This window comes from Nuphar pumila, chromosome 13 (genome assembly GCF_984573655.1).
Source record: "Nuphar pumila chromosome 13, dmNupPumi1.hap1.1, whole genome shotgun sequence".
NCBI classification, from domain to species: domain Eukaryota; kingdom Viridiplantae; phylum Streptophyta; class Magnoliopsida; order Nymphaeales; family Nymphaeaceae; genus Nuphar; species Nuphar pumila.
The window spans coordinates 64,102,381-64,110,475 of NC_143261.1; positions in this window are offsets into that span (position 1 = coordinate 64,102,381).

Here is an 8,095-nt window from a genome sequence, read left to right on the forward strand (position 1 = left end):
AAAAACACATTTTGTAAATATTTCTCAGAAAAATACAAAAAAATTAGTGTTTAATCTTTGTAAAACCTTCGGATTTTTATTTCAAAAAAAAAATGCAAAAAAAAAATGGAAAATACATATAGAAAAGAAACAAAAAAATTAGTTTTGAAAAACCACTTTCAAAAACCATTATTTTACAAAAACCTTTTGAAAATCAAGTTTTATGAAAACATGTTTTTAGCCAAAAAAAAATTGTTAAAAACCCCCTCTTTTGTAAAATCCCAAAAATAAAAGGGTCTCTTTTGAAGATCAGTTTTTAGGGTTTCTTTGAAAACCCTTCGTGAGAAAGGAGAGGGGGCGCCTCTTTCGCAAACCCTCCTTCCAGAGGGATCGTTTTCGCTCCCCTTCTGAACCTTCCTGCTCAGCCGCCCGATCGCCAACCAATTCCTCGAACCATCCATCCTTAACAGCCTTCCCTTTCCCGATCTTTCCTTCTCTTCTTATATAAACCAACATCAGGGGAAACCCGAGAGGGGGGATCATCCGTCACAGCAATATCCTTGTATCCTTGCAATCCGTCTTCACACACCCCCTGCTTCCTCCTTCTCGGATCCTTTCCATCTTCTCTTTGGTTCAGCTCACTCAAGGAGACCAACTACAACAAGGTCACGCAAAAACCCTCCAGGCCACTCGAGGAACCACAACTATCTCTCTGATCTTAGAACCCTGCGGCTTCAGAACTGAGCATAAACATTGCCCAACAAGGATCATCAGATTCATTGAAGGAAATATATGGAAAACATCATTATTTGGGGGATGTAAATTCAATTTTGTAATAAGTTAGGCCTTAATGAGAATTTACACTTTCAACTTTTAGATAGAATGAATGAGCAATGTAAATGTCATAAATTGCTTGTTTTCATGCTTTTTGGCCTTCATTTTCTAAAATCTCACAATGGTGAAACACGAATGGCATGTGCACCATTTCGTAAGAGGTAATTAAATCCTAAGTTGATGATTTACATCAATGGCCATAGTCAGGATGTAAATAAGACTTAGGATTTTTATCTTTTACGAAATAACACTGGATCCCTTTTCAAAATTCATCATATTTTCCTTAAATAATTTCTTCTTTTATTAGAATTTAACTTAAAATTAACTCAAAATATATATCAATGGCCATAGTCAGGGTATATTGAGAGTTAATTTCATTTTAAATTCTATAAAAGCACCAAATGTATTTTATTCTTCTCTTGAATTTAAATATAGATTATTATATAATACATTCAATGACCATAGTCAAGGATGTATTATATTTTCAATCTTATTTTAAATTCATTTAAAGAATAAAATAGCTTTTCAAAATCCAATTTCAAAAATTTAAATTCATTCATCATTTAGGATATTTTGAAATAGAATTACATCATATTTCTGAAATTTCCTCTTCAAAAACTCCAAGTAATGTAAATATTTTCCTCAAATCTATCTTCAATCCTTATCAAATCCAATTCATTCTTTCAATTTTCAAAATTCTATTTCATTTTCAAATCTCAAAGTTCAATCTAACTTTGAGATTTCAAATTCATTTTATATTCAAATTCAAATCAAATTTCAAAGTTCAATTTGACTTTGAAATTCCAAATTCATTTATATTCAAAAACTCCAAATCAAATCCAAAGTTCAATTTAACTTTGAGATTCTCTTCATCTTCTAAATTTCAAATTTAAACTTCAAATTCAAAGTCTACCTTGACTTTGAAATTCATTTGTATATTCAAGATTCAATTCCTAAATTTCATTTTCCAAATTCAATTCAAAATTGGAAATATGGATTCATCTTCTAAATTCCAGATTCAAGCTTCAAAGTCCAATTTGACTATGAAATTCGTTCGCATATTCAAAATTCAAATTCTCAAATCAATTTTGGAAATTCCAAATCCAAAATCAGATCAACTCGGATCCAGTCTTCTAAATACAGTCCCACTTTTTGGATCTTAGACTTCAGATCCAAAATCCATCTTAGGATCCAGAGTCCAATTCTACATTGGATCTCAGACTTCAGATCCACTCCATTCTAGGATCCAGAACCCAGTCCCACTTTTTGGATCTCAGACTTCAGATCCAAAATCCATCTTTAGATCCAGAATCTAATTCTACATTGGATCTCAGACTTCAGATCCAAAATCCATCTTCAGATCCAGAATCCAATTCTACATCGGATCTCAGATCCCAGATCTTAAATCCATTTTAAGATCTAATTCCATTTCAAAATCTAGATTTTAAATCCAAGTCCATTTCCCGATCTCATTTAAACTCCCTAAATCCATTTCTATTTTTAAATACATTTGATTTTCTCAGATCCATTCTAAGATTCAAATTCAATATCACTTCAAAATTTTATCTTCTTCTCCTAAATCCATGATTAAATTCAAAGTCCATTTCTGACTTTGAAACTTTATTTTCCCTCTCATTTCAAAACTTTAAATCATTCTTTCTCAAAGTCAAAGATTTATTCTTCCAACTCTGACTTACTTCAAAGACTTAGAAATTCCCTGATCTATCTCAAGTTCTAAGTCAAAATCAACATCTTTTTCACTCTTTTACCAAGTTCATCTTAGAACACTTGGAAATTTTCAAAATATCTTTTCAAAAAGAGCATACACCATTGCATTGCACAAGCATGATTCTTTGTGCATTTAGATCTTTAGGATAAATTCTTAGATTATATTTAGGCAAAGCAAAAGGCATAGATTCGATCCTTGGTTCGATTACCTCTGGTAAAGGCGCCAGGAACGATCGAACCTCTTACCGAGGAGCGAATCCCGTCTCTCTATTTTCTCGCAAATTTTGAAAACGGAGGCGAGTTAAAATTCTAAATATTTTTCAAATTAAGGTCAAGTGAAAACCCACAAAAAAATTCCTCTCTCTTCTCTCTTCTTTCTTTTCTCTTCTCTCTTTCTTTTCCTTCTTTTACTTTCCTCCCTTCAAAAAGGAGGAAAATAGAGATTAGAAAAGGAATAGAGAAGGAAGAGAGAGAATTCACTTTATAGAGAGGAAAAATTTTGCGATGATCACAGTTTTGGCTACCGTGATGGGACTTGTCTTCGTCCGGTTAAATTATGCCTTTGATTTGCTCTAATATTCTCTAAGTCTTTATTCTAACATATGTCAGCTACATTTTCCATGCAAACCTTAGGGGCCTAGACTCTGTCCTAAGCTGACATCATTGCATATAGGATCTAAGTATGGTTTGGTAGGACCATATTGAGGAGATTATTCCATGTTCACATTAGACTTAGGTTGAAGTACAACTCTCCTCAATTTTAGGGATTGAATGCAAACAATGTATGCAAGTGTATGCTTCTTCTCATTTAAATCTATCTCTTTAGGACTTGCATTAGAGCTCTCTGGTTTTATCTGCATGTTGATCATGTTTTGAAAATATCCCTACCTATATTGTCCTGGTCTTCACGTTGTTGGGTTGTCTCACTGAACCATAGTTCGGGAGAGAGCCTCACAACTGGATCACTTATTTGGGTTCGCGCCCCCCTACCACGTACCTAAGGGCCATAGTCCGAGGTATATCAGTAGGTGCTCAAGGATGTTGGGAAGCCATTACCTTAGAACCGAAGAGATATCTTATATGCTACGTACTTCGAGCTTCGGCTTGAGTATATCGGCGTACCTTGCTTGGAATCAGATGATATAAATCTTAGAGTTAGGATTAAGGTCCTATCAGCCGTTTCAAATATTGCATATAGAGTCAGTTTTAGGGAGTGTTGTTTGCACATCCTTGCTTGTATATCTGTGATCGTATGATATTTTATATCTTCCTTATATTTTCCAAAACCCTGGGTATATATTATTCAAATTTTCCTTTTGTTTTTAAAACCCAGGTGTATTTTTCTTTATCCTTTTCTTCTTCTTCTAAAAATTCTTCAAAAATTCTTCTGATCCTGCGTGAAAGTTCTTCAAAATTTAAATCTTTACCATTTATTCTCAAAATTCCATTTTTCCTCTTATTTTCTTCTGATTTTATATTCTTGTTTATATTTTCATAAAAATCTCTTTCCGTCAAGAGATATCCTTTTCAAAACGGTATTTTCTTTCATATTTTTAGTTGGTTACTCTCCCTCGTAGAGTAAACAACGCAATTGTCACAAATTTTGTGACGACTCAATCCCTAGTAAAAGGATACAATTTTTCTAGATTTCAACCTAAATCCTTCCTCGTGTCAAAAACCTCTCCAAAAAGTTTCTTGGGTCTAAAAATCTCCACTTTCTTCTACAAAAAGCGCTGATATTCAAAAATGGTTCAGACAAGAGCGGGAAAAGAAACAGTTCCTCAACTCAGCGATAGTGAGGCAGAAGAGATGAGCTCTCCTAAATCAGTCGAGGGACAAGGTCAAAACAGGAAAGATGACATCGACCCCGCTATGTACGATATGTTCCAAAAGATGATGGCGATGATGATGTCAGAACAAGCCGAGGCCAAGCTGAAAGAGGCAGTTCCTAAAAGCAAGCTGAAGAAGAAGCCCGTGAAAAAGACAATCAGAATCATTAGAAAGAAGGTACAGCCAGACACTACTTCTGAGGAATCAGAGTCAGTCGAGGAAGAATCAGAAAAAGAAGAGCAGATTGTCTACAAACAGAATCCTCCAAGGCAGTCCGTAAAAATAGCTGCAGAAGAGCCCGAATCCGTGAACAAGCCCAAGTCTGGGGCTCCAGCAGAGGACCTGATGAGCAAGCAGATGAAGGAGATGAATCGAGCAATTAAAGACATTCAAGCCAAGGGTAAGGGCAAGCAGACCTACACTGGCGAAGATTTTTACGATGGTCTAGATGGGGACGATAACCTGGAGAACCTTCCTCATAAATTTCTCAAGTTTGATGGAACTGGCAACCCTAAAGCCCATTTAGCCACCTTTTATGCAGAATGCAGCCGTTTCAGAAAAGACAACCGAGCGTTGTTTGTTTGCTTTCCCCGCAGTCTGGAGGGTATAGCAGCCAGGTGGTATGCGGACCACATGAATCCTATCGAACTATGAGAGTTCGATAAAGTAGTCAATCTATTCATAGAGCGTTTTCTATTCAACACTGAGGTTTCACCTATGCTCAATCACCTTTACAACCTAAAGCAGAATGAGACTGAAAGAGCAGGAGAATTCATCCACAAGTGGAGAAGCACCTGCAACAAGATGAAAGTTCCCATTCCAGAGGAGCATGCATTGCAAATAATCCTCAACAATTTCTCTCAGCCTCTGAGAAGCCTCATTGCCACTTCTCCAGCAAAATCCTTTATCAAATTAATTGAGCGAGCCGAATGGCTCGAAGCAGGAATAGAAAGCGGGCTTTACGAGGGCATGCCTCTGGACAAAAATATCCAAGACCAGAAGAAGAAAGCACAGTTCACTCATGCAGCTGATACCTCTAGCAATGATCATGACAGTAACAGAAGAAACAGAAATGACAACAAGAATGGCCAGAACCACAACGCAACTCAAAGAGAGAAGTCTTCCAAGCAGAATAACAAGTCGTCTCAGTCTAACTTTCCACAAAAAGAAAAGATAAAGCGCGAAGGTTGGAGTAATGATCGTGAGTTCACTCCTCTGAAGCAAACGCTCGAAGAAGCCCTTGAATTCATGCTGGCCAAGGGATTGGTTAAACTCCCAAAAGTCGCGGATCCTCCTACGATCATGGGAAGGTTCACAAATCAGTTCTACAAGTTCCATCGAACAGTGGGGCATGACACCGATCACTGCTTCGTCTTCAAAAATATTGTTCAGGATTGCGTCGACAAGAGTCTCTTTGTTGAAGACGAAGAGGAAGATGACCTAGCCGTCATGACCAAGTCTCTCTCGGGCTACTCAGAAGACTGAAGATGCCAGAATTCTCCCACTTTTCTCCCCTTTTGTCAGTCACCTTGTAGGAGGCCAGTCAGCCCAGTCCTTTTGTGACCCTTTTGGTCAAAATACTTGTAAATATTTCAGTTCTTTGTTATCAGTTTTGCTCATCAATGAAATGTCAATTTTTCTTTATATCTCTGATATCACAATACTTCCTTCCTCTGCCACATAGGGGCATTTGCTTTTGAAAATCTATATTTCAAAAATCTCTTCATCGGCTTCTATTAAAAACCATATTTTTCCTGTTCTTTTCAGAATGTGGGACCAATCCTGACATCATTCACGAGAGAAATGATATTACCTATGAGAGCCCTTTCAAAAATCATGAAACTTTTTAAAAACAAGTCTTCATTATGATCAAAGAGTTCGAATATTCTTTGGTCCAACCTTTGTCAAAAATCAACCCTCGTGTTGATCATGTTTTCAAAGATAGGTTTTCGAGCCAGGGCATTGAAAAATCAACCCTCGTGTTGATCATGTTTTCCAAAATAGGTTTTGAACCATTGCATTGAAGGATCAACCCTTGTGTTGGTCTTATCTTCCAAAAATAGATCTCAAATCTTGTGTTGATCATATTTTCCAAAAGTGGTTTTTCAAACCATTACATTTAAAGATCAACCCTCGCGTTGATCTTATCTTCCAAAATGGGTTATAAATCATCATATTCAAAGATCAATCCTTGCATTGGTCTTATCTTCCAAAAATGGGTTTTAAATCATTATATTCAAAGATCAACCCCTGTGTTGGTCTTATCTTCCAAGATTGGTTTTTAAACATTATCTTCAAAGATCAACCCTTGTATTGATCTTATTATCAATTTCGAACTATTATTTTTAGAAATCATATCTATTGTTGATCTTCTTCTTCATAAATAGGTTTTCAAACCATTGCCTTCAAAAAAATTGACTCTCATGATGATCTCTCATGTTTGATTTAAAGGATCAGATCTCGCGCTGATCATTCTTCTTGCAGTGGATTTTCTTCCCCAAAATGATTTCTCACTTATCTTTTAAATAAACATTTTTCTTTTAAGATCCCATATGCAGACAGGATCAGAAAAACTTCTTTTTCTCTTAAAAACTTATAAATTTTCAGTTAATTTGGATATCTTTATCAGTTTCATTCATTTTATTCATATTTTTATCAAGTTTACATCAATTTTATCAAGTTTTTCCCTCAATTCTATTAAATTTTTATCAAAAACCCTTTCAAGATAAGGGATAAACCTGATACCTCTTTCCCATGAGGTATTTTCTTTTTCCTTCTTTTTACCTTTTCAGGTTAAGGGATAAACCTGATGCCTCTTTCCCATGAGGTATTTCCTTTATTCTTTCCCCCCCTCAGATTAAGGGATAAACCTGACCCTCGTTGTCTGAGGTGTTCCCATTCAGGATAAGAGATAATCTTGAAACCCCTCGTAGGAGCCACAATGCTACCTATGAGGATTCTTTTGTAAATACAAGTTTTGCCAATCTTTATTGATTTTCTAGATTTATATCAATTTTCCTTCATTAAATTTTCTTAAATTCTATCTTTTTTTTTTCATTCAGGATAAGGGATAATCCTGAAACCCCTCATAGGAGCAACAATGCTACCTGTGAGAGTTGTTTTCCAAAATAAATTCTCAAATAAATTTCTTTTCTTCTTCTCCATTTTTATAAATTATATTCTTTTTCCCCTTTCAGGTTAAGGGGTAAACCTGAATCATTCCTTTCCAAATTCTCATCAAATGTCTATTCTATTTCCCCTTCAAGATAAGGGAAAATCCTGAAAACGCCGACAATCATTCTTGCTCAAATCTCAAGTATCTTAAAGAATGTCGGTGTCCCTTTTTTCTTCAAATCTCCATCAGAAAACCCAGTACCCACACTGGGGCATTTTTTTGAAAAATCCAGTACTCATACAGGTAAACCTAGCACTTGTGCTAGTGTCTGGCTGACCGATTAGTTAGCCCTCAGGTCACAATCTTTTCTCAATTTTCCTCAAATTTTGTCAATCTTCCATCAATTTTTATCCCTTCTCATCAATTCTCCTTTGAGATTCGAGTTTCGACTTGAACATCCAACTCTTTCCCTGAGATTCGAGCTTTGACTCGAATTTTTTAGCTTTCCTTGAAGATTTGGGTCTTAACTCAAGTATTCTTTCCTTCAAAAAACTGAACTTTCAATTCTTTCCTTAAGATTCGAGCCTTGACTCGAATTTTCCAACCTTC